At 47.8% G+C, this 18,773-nt stretch overlaps 1 protein-coding gene across 10 annotated transcripts in view; it reads left to right on the forward strand.

Moving 5' to 3' along the window:
• The window catches only part of TANC2 (tetratricopeptide repeat, ankyrin repeat and coiled-coil containing 2), a 336,817-nt gene that overhangs the window by 182,930 nt on the left and 135,114 nt on the right, over window positions 1–18,773 (forward strand). The gene's annotated exons all lie outside the window — the stretch shown is intronic.

The following is an 18,773-nucleotide window of genomic DNA, read 5'->3' on the forward strand; positions in this document are numbered from 1 at the left end:
CATGTGCCATGTTGTAACTGAAGGTGAACGTTAATCTTGGAGATCTCCTTCAGCACATCCCCTGGGACCCCCAGGTCTGGTCCATGTTGGTCACGGTCCAGACTTGGCTGGGGCTTGTGTTGGGCTGCCCGAATGCCTCTTCCCTCGGGACTTTGTCCCATGCAGACGTTGAGACTGATGAGTTGGTGGGTACCAACATGGCTAAAGGTTGCAAAACAAGGCTGGGTGCAAGGTCCTGCACGTGGGTCGGGGCAATCCCAAGCACAAATCCAGGCTGGGCGGAGAATGGCTGGAGAGCAGCCCTGAGGAGAAAGACTTGGGGGTGTTGGGTGATGAGAAGCTCAACACGCCCCGGCAACGTGCGCTGGCAGCCCAGAAACCCCCCGCAGCCTGGGCTGCATCCCCAGCAGCGTGGGCAGCAGGGCGAGGGGGGGATTCTGCCCCTCTGCTCCCCTCGGGGGAGACCCCCCTGCAGCGCTGCCTCCAGCTCTGGGGCACCAACAGCAGAAGGACACGGAGCTGTTGGAGCGGGGCCAGAGGAGGCCCCGGAGATGCTGGGAGGGCTGGAGCCCCTCTGCTGTGGGGACAGGCTGAGAGAGCTGGGGGGGTTCAGCCTGGGGAAGAGAAGGCTCCGGGGAGACCTTGGAGCCCCTTCCAGTCCCTAAAGGGGCTCCAGGAAAGCTGGGGAGGGACTCTGGAGCAGGGAGGGGAGCCATGGGACGAGGGGGAAGGGTTTTAAACTGAATGAGGGGAGATTTAGATGAGATGTGAGGCAGAAATTTTTCCCTCTGAGGGCGGTGAGCCCCTGGCCCAGGTTGCCCAGAGAAGCTGTGGCTGCCCCATCCCTGGAGGGGTTCAAGGCCAGGTTGGACGGGGCTTGGAGCAACCTGGGCTGGTGGGAGGTGTCCCTGCCCAGGGCAGGGGGGTGGGAACTAGATAATCCTTAAGGTCCCTTCCAACCCAAACCATTCTGTGATTCTAAATGGAGGCCTGGTTTCACCGAGTGGTTTTGAAAGGGTTACTGTTGGCTCGTTGGAAGGAGCTCTGTGTCTGAAAGCAGTGGCACACTGCGCTGGGCCTGGTGCCTCTGCTCTAGGCCTTGACAGTCAGTTGTTCTTCAGCATTTTTTAAACACGCAATTACGATTTCTTTATCCTCTCCCTCCCTCCTCCCTACCCCCAGTTAGAAAAGATACTTTGGGAATCGTGTTCTTAAATCAGCCTGGTTATATAGGCAAGAGGCATGGAAATGGCAGACAAAAATTTTCTGAAATGTTACAACATTTCTCAAAGCTTTTCTGTTTTGCGCAAGAGAAAGGAGCGATGTGGATCCCGACCTGTTGCTGGTGTTGCTCTGGAAAACAGACAGATTCTTGCTGCCCACTTAATCCGAGGGCAGGTTGCACGAGGGGCTGGGGATGAATAACTCCACATTGTCTCCTCGTAAAGGAATCGCTGCTGCAGAACATATGGGCTTAGTTTTATCTTGTACCGTGTTTGTTAAAAGTTTATATTTGGACAGAAGGCAGTTACGCATGTATAAATACATTGTTGTGCTGAAACGTTCTTTCTGATTGCCAAATACCCAGCACTGCTATGGAATAACCGTCTAAACATTGCACATTTGATTTGTTTATGCACACAAGATTAAATTTCTGCGTTTGTGTTTGCATCAAAATAGTACTTAGTACATAGATTTGTATTATAGGTTGATTTCAGAAATAAGTGGTTTTGCACTATAAATATTTCATTGCATGATAATCATGCAGCTATAACTCAGCTTCATGTCGAGTTTCTTCTAAAGCTGTAGTGCCCTTTGTTTTACGATGTCGGAGACCTTAAAATGTAAGCGGAGGAAATGTATTGGTCAGCTTTTGTAAATCTGGATGGGCAGATGCCAATTTCAAGCTAACATTGTTCTCTCCCAGTGTTTGAAAATTTCACCTCTTAAGGAAACAAAGACTTGCCTCTGTGCCTTTGTTTTCAGCAGGATGTGTTTGAGTATCACGTTAGTTCATGTCGAGGTGAAAGATCTGGACTCTTGCTTGTTCTTCTGCGTTCTTCTGGGTTTGCCTGGTTTATTCTTTTACAGCGTTTCTGTTATTTTTCTCCATAAATGTAACATAGACTTTTTTTTTTTGTATACGGATTCCCACATACCCTGTTTCTTTAGGAATCAAGAATTAGAGAAAGAGTTTCTTTCTGTTCAGTGGTGGAATCTTTCAGATCAAGATCTATTTAGACAAGTTGGTGGTTTAAGTTCTTTGTGGTTTGTTTTTTTTTTTTCCTATTAGAATGTCCAATTTTCTGTTTAATGAGTATGTGACTACAGAGAATGGTTTCTGAGTGAATTTAAACAGCCCCTTAAACTTAAGCTTTTGTCAAAGGTTTGCATCTTTGTTTCTTTTAATGAACAAGAAAAAAAAAAAAGACGAAGCACTTTGCTTTCTGCAGTTCTTCCTAGGGCGTGCTTGGAAATTTCTAGAAACGGTTTGAACAGGTGGATAAGCTTGTCCAGCACTTAATTCATATTACTGTTGTTCTTGTGAATGATGTAAATCTAAAGGAGCTATACCCAAAAGGCAGTAAATCCAACCTCTTCTCAAGCTGAGCTCCTATGAAAAAAAACAGTTACTTTTTTAAAAAAGGAACTAAATGCAAAAAAAAAAAAAATCCAGCTTCAACAAAACCAACCAACTGTCCCCCTCCAAAAAAACCCCAACCCTACCTTTAAATGAATTTACGATGAGCACTATAATTCTGTATGTTCTGTTAAATTATTATTATGAGCAATGCTGTTGCCGTTGATGCTAATAATTATCAGCTGCGGAAGCTTTCACACAATGAGACCTAACTGGAAGATTTTCCAGCAAAGGATACAAAACCCATGGAGAATTGCTGTGGATGTCCACCGGGACACTGCGCCAGCTAACGCTGATGTAGAGACGGTTGGTACCGGACGTAATGGGATTTTTCCTGTTGTCTCAGCAGGGGTTTTGGAGCTTTTGTATTGAATTTCTGTCTCTTTTTGCTTTGGACTCCTCAAATCGGGGAGTAGGAGAGCGAGCAGCAGAGGAGAGCTGGTGTGATGGGGCGGTTGAAGGCGCGAGGAGGTGGGACAGCTATCAGCTACCCGGAAAGCGGGATAGGGAGAACGCGTATATAGATAAAATGAAGCTTCAATTTGGAGGGGGGGAAAGAACACTCAATTTGACAAAGGATAAAGATAAGGCAAAAAAGGGAAGATAAGGCGCTGAAGATGCAGAGAGGAGCCGAGGCAGGTGCGAGCTGGGATAAGGCAGCGCTTCTGAGGCAGGTTACGAAACAAGTGTTTGTTCTGGGAGTTGCCTTTGTGGAAAATAGCACACTCGGGAGCTTCCGGAGGAGTGGGGATATCTTTGATCTCTCATTGTAACGCCCTACTTTAATGTTTCTGCGATGGATAGGAAAATTGCTCGGCAGAGGAAGGAGGAGCAGCCACCATGCCCGGTGTCACCAGCAGTTCTTCAGCTGCCGGAGCTGGACTGAGCTTCACTCTGGCATTACAGGCTGATTTTTAATTTCTTTTTTATTTTTCACCCCCCTGCTTTAAAAAAATCTGTACCTAATGGTGCTTGATCTCGGGCACGCAAATGGCACCTGTGGCTGTATTTTGTGAAATCAGCCGAGCACCATGTGTGTTTAGACCCAGGGATGGGTGGTGCGTTGCGGAGGGAGCTGTGGTCCTGTGTGTCTGTGATGAGGAGTCCTTGGTTTGGTTACCGTTTGCAGGTTGTGGAAAGCTGAAACTTGCGACTTCTACAAGGTTTTTCTCTGCAAAGATGAAGCCAGGCTTAGGAGAATACAGGGTTTTTTCCCCTGTTACACTTTTCTTTTTACCTTCTCAGTCATGGAAGTGAGTAGGTGTAAGTGAGAAAATGTTTTTTGAAGGCAAGTCACCAGATTGGTGTGTTTCTTTCAATAAATGGTCAGTGCCTTGTTGCGTGCCACGGCTGGTGCTTCTTCAGCTTAGAAATGGGCACTGGAGCGCTGCCCTCCCAGCAGTGGTGACATTATTTTCACTTAAGGGACTAGACAGGACCTGGCCCTTCATGGGACATCTCGCCGCTCTCACAGGACACACGTGCCACCGAAGCCTCATAGAGATTGTTGGGTCTTAAATCCCGTGGTGGCTGACACAGCAGAAGTCTGTGCCGCTGCACAGAGACCTGGACAGGCTGGAGAGTTGGGCAGAGAAAAACCGTAGGAAATTCAGTAAGGGCAAGTGCAGGGTGCTGCACCTGGGGAGGAATAACCCCCTGCACCAGGACAGGTTGGGGGTGACCTGCTGGAGAGCAGCTCTGTGGAAAGAGACCTGGGAGTCCTGGGGGACAACAGGGTGACCATGAGTCAGCGATGGGCCCTTGTGGCCGAGAAAGCCAATGGCATCCTGGGGGGCATCGAGAAGAGCGTGGCCAGCAGGTGGAGGGAGGTTCATCCTCCCCCTCTGCTCTGCCCTGGGGAGGCCACGGCTGGAGCACTGGGGCCAGTGCTGGGCTCCCCGGACCAAGAAGGACAGGGAACTGCTGGAGAGGGGACAACAACGGGCCACCGAGATGCTGAGGGGACTGGAACCCCTCTCTGATGGAGAAAGGCTGAGGGATTTGGGTCTCTTCAGTCTGGAAAAAAGACGGCTGAGGGGGGATCTTATCAACGCTGATAAATACTGAAAGGGGGGGTGTCAGGAGGATGGGGCCAGGCTCTTCTCAGTGGTGCCCGGGGACAGGACAAGGGGTAACGGGCACAAACTTGCCCCTGGGAAGTTCCATCTCAACAGGAGGAGGAACTTCTTTGCTGTGAGGGTGGCAGAGCCCTGGCACAGGCTGCCCAGAGAGGTGGGGGAGTCTCCGTCTCTGGAGACATTCCAACCCCGCCTGGCCGCGTTCCTGTGCCACCTGCTCTGGGTGACCCTGCTCTGGCCGGGGGTTGGAGGGGATGATCTCCAGAGGGCCCTTCCAGCCCTGGCCAGGCTGGGATTCTGGGATTACAGACAAACATTGCTTTCATGTGTCTGCCTGCGTCATTGACAGAGGCAGGTCCAGTTGGTGTGTTTGAACTGTCTGTGTTCACAGAAATAATCACATGTTCATTAGATATTTTAATTAAATCATTTAGGCGTGCCATGTTTCCTTGTCCCTGTTCCACTGTGGAAGGAAAGGCTGATGAACCGTCATCTCTTCTTAGAACAGAAAGTTCTAACAGCTCATTTATTTCTACAAGTAAATAAAGAATTTTAAAAGCAAAGAATAAATTACTGAAAACTAAAGGTGGTTGAATGGTAGCTATTTCCTTAGGTGAAAAACCTCCTTGTAAACACAGCATAATGCGGTTTTTCAAGTGTTAACAAACAAGTTCAGCTAATTTAGGCTTGTGTCGTGCCAGATAGGCAGCTTCATTTTAAGGATGTAATATTCCATGAAGCTCCCACCAGCAAAGAAGCATGGATCCTAAATACAGTTTCATATCAATGAACAATTATGCCAACACGTCAGCGTAATTACAGGTCTGCCTTTATCAGCTAAACCAACTAATTTAGTTTTAGCTTAGCAAAATTTGAATGACTGACACATAAATAAAATCACCTTATCTAGTCACATCTTTTGCCTTCATTTTAAATGCCGTTATCAAGTAATGAGTTTATATTAGCTTGTGTGCGATATAGTCCTGGTCATAAACAATGGTATTGTGGAGTGAACAGGATCTAGTTCGTACGTGCTTTAACATGGCATTACTTGGGCTTTGAATGGAGCGTATGCTACAATTTAGCCTTCTCTCTCGTCGTGGTTACGATATCTTGGTTTGATCTTAGGGATATGGCGGGAGAAGGAATTTGATTTTGTTTATGTGCAGCGTGGCCTTACTCCCGGCCTTGGCCCCTGCCGCTTCTCTTCAGATTTCATTTGGCTGTATAATTCAATGCCTACCTTTGATCGTTCTTGGCTGCTTGTAAAATACTAAACAGCTTTCTTGCAGCAATGTCTAGAGTGAGTAATTCCTTCTTGTTGTTCCTTTTCAGATCCCTTGCAAGCCTAGCGCAGGGTCTGATTTTTTACTGCTTCTTAACAGGGGAGCACTAGAATTCCCAAGAGCCCGACCTCCCGCGTCGCGTCAGCGGAGGCAGCAGGTACTGGCCTCGTGGGTGCAGAGGCTGCGAAGGGAGAATGACGGAGAGGTGGGTCTGGCCCTGATGGCAGCACTGGTAGAGCAGGTCCTAAAAAAGGTGACAAAGCACGAGGACCAGAGGGTGTTCAAGGATGCTGAATTGCTGTCTTTGCTGGGTAACCTCTCGTTTCTGAATTGCTTAACACCAGGTGGCCGAAAGGTGGTTATTGTGGCATCAAGTACCAAAAAGGGCTCCGAGGGAGCTCTGGGAAACTACAGACCTGGTGGCCTGACGTCTGCATGGAGCAAGTCAATGGGAAGTGGTGTGAAGGGCAGAGTTAATGCTCACCTGGATAAACAGAATGCATTAGGGAAAAGTTAACGTGCCGTTGGGCTCCACCAGTCTGTCGGGATGTCCTTGGCAGAGCCATCGCCCGTGCGGAGAGGAATCCAAGCTGGTGGTTTCCCAGAGTTTTCAGAAATGAGGTCAGCAGTGCAAAGTCAGGAAGCAGTTTTTCAAACTGTGCAGTTAATTTGCGGGAAGGTGTGCTGCGAGGTGCGGCGAATGCTGAAAAGCTGCCGCAAAAAGTGGCTGGTTATGTTAATGGGAGGTGAGCTTGTTGCAGAGTTTGGGGGATACCCCTTGGGCTCAAAGTCCTTGGTATGACAACGGGCAAGAGTCCGCGCAGGACTCTCATCTCCCCCTTTTCCGTGCGCCTTCCCAGGTGTCTGGAGCTTGGTGTTAGCAACAGGTCACTGAGCTCCATGGCCCCGATGCTCCGTTCTCGGGGGCAGGACGGCGGTTCCGAAGGCACTCCATTTCCTGACCCAGCCCTAGAAAAAATGTCGGTGTAATAGGGGAGGAGACAGTGATTCTGAACACTTCGTGGTTTAATGTGGCTTCACTGAATCACAAGGTGTAGCTGATTTTATTGTAGTCAAATCTCAGTGTAAATAAAAAAAAAAAAAAAATTTGTGCAGAAGAGGAAAACACACGCTACCAGGAAGATCAGCCTTATTTTGGAAGTGTTATATTGCACGTGCTCTTTCCTTCTATGGGAAGACTCTTCAATTAAATCTATTTTCTCTTTTTCTGGTGACTTGAGATAAACTGAGCTATGTTAAATGTTCAGATGGGTTTCTGCAGCCTGACGTGTTCAACATGTACAGTTTTAGGAAGCCCCATAAAACAAAAGCCCCTTGCTGGGGGCACTGCAGCCACCGGGCGTTTTTTCCTGAGATCTGTCTTACAATCAGCTTCATATGGAAAGGAGGAAAAGGTGTTTGCTTCGGTAGTTTTTTAATTAGTTTCTGATTTCTCTCATGAAAGTTTATCTTGAAATCTGAGCATTTGTCGTGGTTTAGCCTCAGACGGCAACAAAGAACCACGTGCCGCTCGCTCGTGCCTTCCAAACACAGGAAGAATCGTAAGAAAAGGCAAGACTCTTGGGTTGAGACAAAGGCAGTTTAATAGAACAGCAAAGGGAACAGGCAAACAACAACAACAACAACAACAACAACACGGATAGGGGAATATACAAACGCGATTACGGAACCGCCGCTCCCCCGCCGCTCGCCGCTCGCCAGCCGGACCCGGGCCGCCCCAGCCCGCTTTTAAGCAGCAACTTCCTGCCCCCTCCCCGGCAGCTCAGGGTGGGCGTGGCTCACATGGCATGGAATACCAGGAAAAGTTAACCCTATCCCCACCAGAACCAGGACATTATCCACCCCTTATTCCATACCATCTATGCCATGCCCAGCAGGTTCCAATGAATTGCCACCACTTTCCCCTGTTATATATATATATATACACACATATAATACCCTTAGTTTATGGGTCATCCCTCCAAAGTGTCCGTTGAGTTCTTTTAATCCACGGCTTTGGGCTCCATCTGTTAGAACAGTCTCTCAGGGCAGGTGAGATGCTGGGTGGTGCTGGTCTGTTGCATGCTGTATTTTTCGGAGCTTGTGACTGGTGCACCTGGTGTGGCTCATGCACGCAATCTGTAGGCTGAAGATGTAGATCTTGAGGAAACTGCTGGGCGCGGGCTGCTGAGATCAGTTCTTATCCCATCATCCCTGTGCCTTACTTGTAGTACAACTGATAGCAATTATAGCAATGAGGACATACAGTGACAGTGTTACTTAGCAATTAACAGCACACAATCTGATTCATTGGCTATTCTCGCCCAAAATCAGATCTCCATGAGGTACACATCGGACTTCCCCATCCTGCCGCATCACCCACCAAGTGCACCCAGGTCCTTGGGCAAAAGCAATCCCACGGATGGGTTTGCCTTTGCCTGAGGCAGGACTAACCCAGACTGTCTTCCCTAGCATATTCTTCATGTGCACTACGGGGACTTTATCCCCTTCTACAGTACGTGGAAGTTTTGATTGGGCAGGGCCAGCCCGATTGTTAGATCCCCTGGTGTTAACTAGCCAGGTAGCTTTTGCTAAATGCGTATCCCAGTGTTTGAAAGTCCCACCACCCATTGCTCTCAGTGTAGTTTTTAACAGTCCATTGTATCGTTCTATCTTCCCAGAGGCTGGGGCGTGATAGGGGATGTGATACACCCACTCGATACCATGCTCTTTGGCCCAGGTGTCTATGAGGCTGTTTCGGAAATGAGTCCCATTGTCCGACTCAATTCTCTCTGGGGTACCATGTCGCCACAGGACTTGCTTTTCAAGGCCCAGGATAGTGTTCCGGGCAGTGGCATGGGGCACAGGGTATGTTTCCAGCCATCCAGTGGTTGCTTCCACCATTGTGAGCACATAGCGCTTGCCTTGACGGGTTTGTGGCAGTGTGATATAATCAATCTGCCAGGCCTCCCCATATTTGTATTTCAGCCATCGCCCTCCATACCAAAGAGGCTTCAAACGCTTGGCTTGTTTGATCGCAGCGCATGTCTCACATTCATGGATGACCTGTGCAATAGTGTCCATGGTCAAGTCCACCCCTCGGTCACGAGCCCATCTATATGTCGCATCTCTCCCTTGATGGCCTGAGGAGTCATGGGCCCACCGAGCTATGAATAGTTCACCCTTATGTTGCCAGTCCAAATCCACCTGAGCCACTTCAATCCTAGCGGCCCGATCCACCTGCTGGTTGTTCTGATGTTCCTCCGTGGCCCGATTCTTTGGTACGTGGGCATCTACATGGCGTACTTTCACAACCCGATTCTCTATCCGGGCAGCAATATCTTGCCATAGGTCAGCAGCCCAGATGGGTTTGCCTCTGCGCTGCCAGTTGCCCTGCTTCCATTGCTGTAACCACCCCCACAGAGCATTTGCCACCATCCATGAGTCAGTGTAGAGATAAAGTACTGGCCATTTTTCTCGCTCAGCAATGTCCAAAGCCAGCTGAATAGCCTTCACCTCTGCAAACTGGCTCGATTCACCCTGTCCCTCACTGGCTTCTGCAACCCATCGTGTAGGACTCCACACAGCAGCCTTCCACTTTCGATGCTTTCCCACAATACGGCAGGACCCATCAGTGAACAGGGCATATTTCTTCTCATTTTCTGGCAGTTTATTATATGGTGGGGCCTCTTCTGCACGCGTCACCTCCTCCTCTGGTGACATTCCGAAATCCTTGCCTTCTGGCCAGTCCATGATCACTTCCAGAATTCCCGGGCGACTGGGGTTTCCCATTCGAGTTCGCTGCGTGATCAGTGCAATCCACTTACTCCATGTAGCATCGGTTGCGTGATGTGTGGTGGGGACCCTTTCTTTGAACATCCAACCCAGCACCGGCAGTCGAGGTGCTAAGAGGAGCTGTGCTTCTGTACCAACTACTTCCGAAGCAGCTCGAACCCCTTCATATGCTGCCAATATCTCTTTTTCTGTTGGAGTGTAGCGGGCTTCGGATCCTCTGTATCCACGACTCCAAAACCCTAGGGGTCGACCTCGAGTCTCCCCTGGTGCTTTCTGCCAGAGGCTCCAGGTAGGGCCGTTCTCCCCGGCTGCGGTGTAGAGCACATTTTTAACATCTTGTCCTGCCCGGACTGGCCCCAGGGCCACTGCATGGACTATTTCCTGTTTGATTTGTTCAAAAGCTTGTCGTTGCTCAGGACCCCATTTAAAATCATTCTTCTTCCGGGTTACTTGATACAGAGGGCTTACAATTTGACTGTAATCTGGGATATGCATTCTCCAAAAACCCACAATACCTAAGAAAGCCTGTGTTTCCTTTTTACTAGTTGGTGGAGACATAGCTGCTATTTTGTTGATCACATCCATTGGAATCTGACGGCGTCCATCTTGCCATTTTATTCCTAAAAACTGGATCTCCTGCGCGGGTCCCTTGACCTTACTTCGCTTTATAGCAAAACCAGCGTTCAGAAGGATTTGGACTATTTTACTCCCTTTCTCAAAAACTTCTTCTGCTGTGTTTCCCCATACAATGATGTCATCAATGTACTGCAGATGTTCTGGAGCTTCACCCTGTTCCAGTGCAGTCTGGATCAGTCCATGGCAAATGGTGGGGCTGTGTTTCCACGCCTGGGGCAGTCGATTCCAGGTGTATTGGATGCCCCTCCAAGTGAAAGCAAACTGTGGCCTGCACTCTGCTGCCAAAGGGATTGAGAAGAATGCATTCGCTATATCAATCGTGGCATACCACTTGGCTGCCTTGGACTCCAGTTCGTACTGGAGTTCTAGCATGTCCGGCACAGCAGCACTCAGCGGTGGCGTGACTTCATTCAGACCACGATAGTCTACAGTTAGCCTCCACTCTCCATTAGATTTTCGCACCGGCCATATGGGACTGTTAAAGGGTGAGCGAGTCTTGCTGATCACTCCTTGAACCTCTAGTTGACGAATCAGCTCATGGATGGGAATCAGAGAGTCTCGGTTAGTGCGATACTGCCGCCGATGCACCGTTGTGGTAGCAATCGGCACCTGTTGTTCTTTGACCCTCAACAACCCCACAACAGAAGAATCCTCCGAGAGACCAGGCAAGGCAGACAACTGTTTAACTTCCTCCGTCTCCAAAGCAGCTATGCCAAAGGCCCAGCGGTACCCTTTTGGGTCCTTAAAATACCCTCTCCTGAGGTAATCTATACCAAGGATGCATGGAGCCTCTGGGCCAGTCACAATGGGATGCTTTTGCCACTCATTCCCAGTTAGGCTCACTTCTGCCTCCAGTACAGTCAACTCTTGGGATCCCCCTGTCACCCCAGAAATACAAATGGGTTCTGCCCCTCTATAGCTTGATGGTATTAAAGTACACTGCGCACCCGTGTCCACTAGAGCCTTATACTCCTGTGGGTCTGATGTGCCAGGCCATCGAATCCACACCGTCCAATAAACCCGGTTGTCCCTTTCCTCCACCTGGCCGGAGGCAGGGCCCCCCTAATACTGGTCATAGTATCCATTACTCACTTCTTGCATAAATGACTTGGAAGTTCCTTCAAGAGGATCAGAAGCAAGATCAGGCCTTCTGCTTTGTCTGGGGAACGGCCCACTGGAAACTGGGGCGGCACTTTTCCTGGAGGGATCCCCTTTTGTGGTTGTCCTTCCTTGCAACTCCTGTACCCGTGTCCGCAGGATCGAAGTAGGTTGTCCATCCCACTTCCTCATGTCCTCTCCGTGGTCCTGCAGGTAGAACCACAGGGTGCCTCGTGGTGTGTACCCTCTGTACTCTCTCTCTTGAGTGGGGAAATGCCTGCTTCTAATAGCTGAGATGCTGGCCCGTGCAGGTGGGGAGTAGGACATATTCTCTTCAAGTTGCTGGACCTTCCGCGACAGTTTCTCCACAGCTGAGACAAGGGGGGAAGAGAGACTTTCTTCATATCGCCGGAGCCGGCCAGCTACCTCATCCACCGTTGGTCCCTCTTCACCTTTCCATTCCATTACTGCCAGGGAGTTGGCATATGACGATGGTGCGCTCCGTACAAACTTCCGCCACATGGGCCTTGTGCATCGCACCTCATCAGGGTCTGTGGGTAAGTCTGCATTGTCCAAGTCATAATAAATCATCTCCCGCACGGCTAATTCTCTCAGGTACTGGATACCTCTTTCCATGGTAGTCCACTTGCTTGGCTGACATACAACATCCTCGCTGAAGGGGTACCTCTCCCTCACGCCTAACAGGAGTCGTTTCCAGAGGCTGAGGGCTTGGGTCTTTTTCCCGATCGCCTTGTCAATGCCGCCTTCCCTAGACAGGGATCCCAGCTGCCTGGCCTCCCTGCCCTCTAATTCCAGGCTACTGGCCCCATTATCCCAGCACCGGAGCAGCCAGGTGACAATGTGCTCGCCTGAAAGTCGGCTAAAATCTTTTCGCATATCCCGCAGCTCACTCAAGGATAGGGATCGAGTAATTATCTCTGGTTCTGCCTCTTCCTCCTGCTCTCGTGATGGCCCTGGTTCATCATCATCTCTTACTAAGCGAACTGATTTCTTTGTGTACTTCTTCTTCTGTATGGGGGCAACTGATACTGGCATGGGTTGGTTCCCTGGTTCAGTGGCAGTGGCTACCACGGGGGTTGCAGCAGCCGCAGGGGCCGCCGCAGGGGCTGCAGCAGCCGCAGGGGCTGCAGGTCTGGTTTCCATCTCTTCCCCTTGAGGGTGCTGCATAATTCTGAGCAGTGCCTGGTAGATACTGGCCAGGGCCCAGCACAGCGCGGTGAGTTGTGCCTCTCTAGAATAGCCACAGCATTTTCCCTTCAAATATTCTACCACTTTATCAGGGTCCTGTAATTGTTCAGGGGTAAAGTCCCAGACCACTGGAGGTGAGTAGTTCTCTAGGTACCTGCCCATGCTCTCCCACATGCCATGCCACCCCTGACTATCCAGCCTCGGAGCAGATCTCCGGGTGGTAGTCTTAAATAGTCGCTTAACCCTAAACAAGACCTGGAACGTATTCAGGAGACATAGCACTAGGAACACGCTAGTTTGAGTATCCCAAGGATATTCAAAATTCTCAAAAGCTGTCATACCTGACCCGAAGGAGAAAAGGGAGGCAAAAGGGCTGGGGAAATTATTAACAAATTCTGAGAGACGGTGTCCAATGTACGGACAGGACAGCAAAACCACATAAACACCCCAAAATAGCCGTCTGAACAGTGATGTTATCATATCATAAACAGATATCGCACAGGACAGCAGAATGATAATCCTCATCCCTGTTCCAGACATGGTAAACAGCATCGCAGGGAGTACATAAGCCATATAGGAATTTATGTAACACAGCCATGAGAACAAACCAAGCAACATGATGACCAGTGACTACTTACCTAATAAAATAAATGCATACAAAAAAAAACCAAAACCGTTTTTTCCACGTTCTAGTTGGATTCTGTTGTTATCTCAACCCTTCGAGCCCCACGTTGGGCGCCAAAAAAGGACTGCCGTGGTTTAGCCTCAGACGGCAACAAAGAACCACGTGCCGCTCGCTCGTGCCTTCCAAACACAGGAAGAATCGTAAGAAAAGGCAAGACTCTTGGGTTGAGACAAAGGCAGTTTAATAGAACAGCAAAGGGAACAGGCAAACAACAACAACAACAACAACACGGATAGGGGAATATACAAACGCGATTACGGAACCGCCGCTCCCCCGCCGCTCACCGCTCGCCAGCCGGACCCGGGCCGCCCCAGCCCGCTTTTAAGCAGCAACTTCCTGCCCCCTCCCCCGGCAGCTCAGGGTGGGCGTGGCTCACATGGCATGGAATACCAGGAAAAGTTAACCCTATCCCCACCAGAACCAGGACAGCATTGTGTTTTGATGAGTCGGGCTTTGTGTTTAGAAAATGGTGAAATGGTTCCTTTCTAAGCAGCAAATTCACAGGGTTAACTATAATTTGATTGAAGTGACCAAGCTCTTTGCTGCTTTCTTTAGAATAGATGTCCTTTACAGTATGTCCAGGTCTTCTTGACAGCTTTTCTCATTTTTACTGCCAGCGTAATATTTGAGTCACCGCATTGCTGAAAGAAGAGCTCCAGGATAGTAGGAGATTGAACGGGAATAACGCGATTCAGCACTCGTGTTTTGTTGCATTCTCCTCTCATCTGTTCTAAATTTAACATTTAATGAAATAAAACTGTTGGGAAAAGGGATGCGAAGCGGGGTGAGGAACGCTTTCCCCTCCAGCTCTGCCCTCCCCCGTTTCTGCCATTTGGGAGGATTCTTTGGGCATTTGAGCAGATCTTACGTAAGCTGAGTATTCTGGTGGCGGTTTCATTCTGTAGTCCCAGCTCTTCATTCACTCTAATTTATTTTTTTTTAAATAACCAAAGTCTGAAACTTGAAAAGGCAAACTGACTGCAACAGAAATTTATGAAAAACGTCAGTGAGGGAACTGCTTATTTTTGTAACAAGATGACTTAGGAAGCTGGAGCAAGGGATGCTGCCTTCCTTTCTCTTCTTTCATCCTCCTCTTCTTTACACAAGTTTCTACCTTGAGTCACACGTGAGGAATTTCTCCTAAAAAAGGCAATTTTAAAAGACTTCAGCAGCTGCTGAAAAGAAGAATTTTAGATGGGAAATGACGTGGAAAAGTCTACTACCGTGACACAGCTCCAAGGAGTCAAGAACAATTTGACAAGTTTGAATGGAAAGATGAAAGTACCATATCCTCCCCCTGCCATGTCTATATGTTCATTAAATAACTGGCTTCTCCTCAAAGCTGTCTTCGCTACGGGGATAAAGCCTTTTTGGCAGCCCACATTGGAAAGAAACTTATCTACAGGGAAAGAGAGAGGGTTTTTTTCTTTTTTTTTTTTTTTTTTTTTTTTCTTTTCTGGGATCATTAATAGGAGCAAGTTTCTTCCCAAAGGCTTGCCAGAGTATTCCAGGCAACAGCTGCTCGACTGATTCACGCTGGGATGCTCCGACTGGTCTAACCTCAAACTAAACCACTCGGGCTGACCCAGGAGAGGGCCCTTTGCTGTCTGTTGTCTCCAGCAGCAATAAGTTTAATAACAAATCGCTATTCCACTTACTCAAAATGCCAGAAAGTAGTTGCATGGTAATAAGCAAAATGGAAATGGGGCTAAAGTTCTTTCTGGAAGTGCAGACTGTATATAGGTTAGTATTTTAGGTGACATTATTTTCTTTCAGAATACACAAATTTCTTGCAAACGTCATCGTACTAGCCATTATCGAAGACTTCACACAGAAATCTGTAGTATTTTGTTCTGTATATATTCAAAATACATATTAACCTTTCAAAACCAAGTCATTTTTTCCCTTGAAAATTGATGAGGAGTGCCTGTTTGTACAGAAGGCGATTTTGATCAATTATTTGGTTTTATTTGGGAGAGGTTGTTGTAATTTAAGTAAGATGATTTAATTTAATTAAATTACTTTTTCGGAAGGCTCATTGCTTTCCGGTGTTACAGAAGGATGTTCGGTGACATTACTGCTGTGACGTGCTGTTCTTGTCCGCGCCTGCCACAGAACTGTTCAGCTGGGGGGAGACAGGGAGGGTGAAATCATTTTCCAGGGGGTCTCTGTGGTCCCACAGGATTTACAGAATCCACTCCTCCAGAGAAGGTTAATCCTTGTTTTTACAAAAATCATTTTCAGAAGTGTTAATAGGCAAAACCTTCATGTTTCAGACTTCTTATAGTTTAAAGAAGAATTTTTAAATTAAGACAATTTTTGATAGTTGCTTGGTTTAACTCCTTTCCCATTGCCATTATTCCATTACCAGCTCGCTGGACTCTTTTCCTGCTTTTTTTGCTCTTTCCACCTTCATTTCCTTCAATTTTCTTGTTTCAGGAGCTTATCTCCTAAACTAAACATGTTTTCTGAAAGTTTTGGAACAAGTGTGATGTTCCCAGACTCCACATTGTTCTAACTTGTATGTTCTGCCCTGCCCACGACGCTGCGATAATCGGGTGATGAAAGGAGAGGGGCTTTAAAACGTAATTAAAAAAGCTTTTACGCTCTTAAATAAGAGAAGGGAAAAAAACTGTTAGTGTTACACAGTGGTTTCTATAAAATAATGCCAGATTATCTAAAGAAGGATGTTAACCTGTAATTTCACTATTTTAATTTAAATGATTTTTTTTTTTAAATTCGTACCTAAAAATCCTAATTACGCATCGCTGGTATATTAGTGCCACAGCGAAAATAATCACGTGGTCTGTAGTTTTCTCTTTCTCCGGCTCTTACCTCAGCAAAATAAAGAGTTGTTGGGGATGAGCGGCCCCACGGAAAGCTCCACCCCTGGTGGTTTGGGTGTAGTCTAGCTGTGCTGAATCTGACAGTTATTTGTTCCAGGAGCTCCGCGGATCAATAGCACTGCAGCACTTAAAACATTTTAGTACGAGGGAGACTTCAATAAAAGTCTACTCTCTGCAGCATTACGTAGCCATTGGGCAGCTTCCAGCACGTGAGTCAGCCTTTGGCCCGGTGGCGGCGTTATTAACTAAAGATGGGGATGGGATGATGTGCAAAGCGCCCGCTTTTACTCTCTTTAAATACGAATTTCCGAAGTTTGTTCTTCCAACCGGTGCTCTGGCTCTTCCCATCACAGCCTCACTTGGGCAGGATTTAAGCTGGAAGAGGGGAGATTTGGATGAGATCTCAGGAAGAAAATTTTCCCTCTGAGGGTGGTGAGCCCCTGGCCCAGGTTGCCCAGAGAAGCTGTGGCTGCCCCATCCCTGGAGGGGTTCAAGGCCAGGTTGGACGGGGCCTGGAGCAACCTGGGCTGGTGGGAGGTGTCCCTGCCCAGGGCAGGGGGTGGAATGAGATGGCCTTTAAAGGTCCCTTCCAAACCAAAACATTTGTGATTTTTGGGGATTGCATACTCTTCATACAGAATTGATGTTATAATATTGTGCTTCTAATATCTACAAATACTATGTTTAAGCGCAAAATTTGGCTCCTCTTCAGCTGAACCGGTCGCTAGAGCTGAGCGTGCAGGACATCCAGAGTGGTTTGCTTGGTTACATCGTTGGTGGCGCTGTTTCACCTGTGATAAAACCAGTATTTCTACACAAAGATAGCAAATATCATTAGTTCATCCTCTTCTGGCAGAGGAAGGCTCAAAACAGAGTTGAAATTCAGCTGTTCTTGTCTGTAAGGTGGGAAGAGGCAAGAACTGGGGTGAGAAGCTGATTTTGAGTCGAGCTCCTTGGCCAGACTCTGCCCAGGCCCTGCCCTGTGGAGCGAGTCGGGAGAATTCAGGTGTGTGGCCCTGCCATGTTTGTATTGAGGATGATGACGGAGCCTGGGAGTCTGTAACAGCAAGCTGTAGTGGTTTGATTTATTGTCGTTCAGGGCATCATAATATACATTTCTTTAATGCTTGTGAGGAGCTGATACAGGGAGAGGCTCCCGCGTACCCTGGGATGGTCAATCCATCGCTCGTGCTATAGAGAAAGAGTCCGTGGTTCCTCCAGCATCTTCCACGTCCGTGGATAGATTGCGTTCTGGTGTATCTTTGTGGGTGTACACACACACACAGCCACGCACACAAAGGTCTAGGTGTGGATATTGTAGTCAAACCATGGAATGAGGTCAGATCTACTGAAATTGCTGCCTGGAAGAGCGCCTTTGTCAATCAGGTCATTAGATGTTAATAACCCTTTTTTAGTGAAACATTCCTTTCGGAGCTGAAACTGATTTTAGTAGATGAAGCCTTTTGCTAATCTATGATAATTTCCTTTTATCAATGTCTCTTAATCGAAAGAAAACCTTTTTTTAATTAAAATACTAACTCACCTATAAATTATATGACAATGAAATGGTAACACAGAAAATGCAATGGAATTAGGAGGCTCAACAGGCTGAATGAGAACACAGTGGTAATGGAGATAAAATGATTACTCTGGAAGAATAAACACATCCTGGTTTTTCTTTGGTTTATTTTTATTTGGTAGCAGACAAGATGCTTGGCGCTGATCACAGACAGCACCGGAGTTGATCCCAGTGCTCCACACAGATGTACAAATGGATAAACCATCAACAGCTCCCGATACTTGGCGTGTTTTCTGTGTCGGAGGGGCCGCGCAGCTCTCCCGTGCTGCTCCTTCCAGCCTTGGGAACGAGAGCTCGGGAACAACTAGTATGGGCAGACAAGTTTGAGGAATGTTACGAATTGGGTTGACAGTTTCTGTTTCTCACCTGGGCAGAATTCCCAAATACTCTCAATCTCTGTTTGTAAAGAGACTCCTAAAAAGCCACTCAGCAAACTGCTTGACATGGCAGCTTCTCATACGATGTTTTCCCTAGTTTAGTTTAACAGTGTTTTCTTGCAGTCCTGTGCATCTATGATAAATATGTGTTTGCTTTATGCTTTTTAATTTGCACCTGGCTGTAGTGTTAGGTGACAAGATGATTTCTGTCATCAGAGAAAAGAAAAGGGAGCATCTCCCATCCCCGCTGATGGAGAAGCGTTGGTGGTGGGCAGCAGGTCTTTGCATTTTAGCGGCTGGCTTCCCTTGGATGGCTCGTCTGCTACAAGAGGCCGCCTGCGGGTTAATAACCAACAGGCAATCCTGAACGGAATCCTGCTTTTCTAGAAGGGAGGTTTCTCTCAAACATGCATCTTTCCAAAAAAATACGGTTTACACCATTTTAAAACTAGTTTAGACTCCTGTCTGTTTTGAAGACTGGGACTCAATCATTGGTGACAGCATTGTGCTTACGGTGTCCGTATGGATATGAAGGAGAATTAG

This window comes from Rissa tridactyla, chromosome 19, assembly GCF_028500815.1.
Source record: "Rissa tridactyla isolate bRisTri1 chromosome 19, bRisTri1.patW.cur.20221130, whole genome shotgun sequence".
Classification (NCBI taxonomy): Eukaryota; Metazoa; Chordata; class Aves; order Charadriiformes; family Laridae; genus Rissa; species Rissa tridactyla.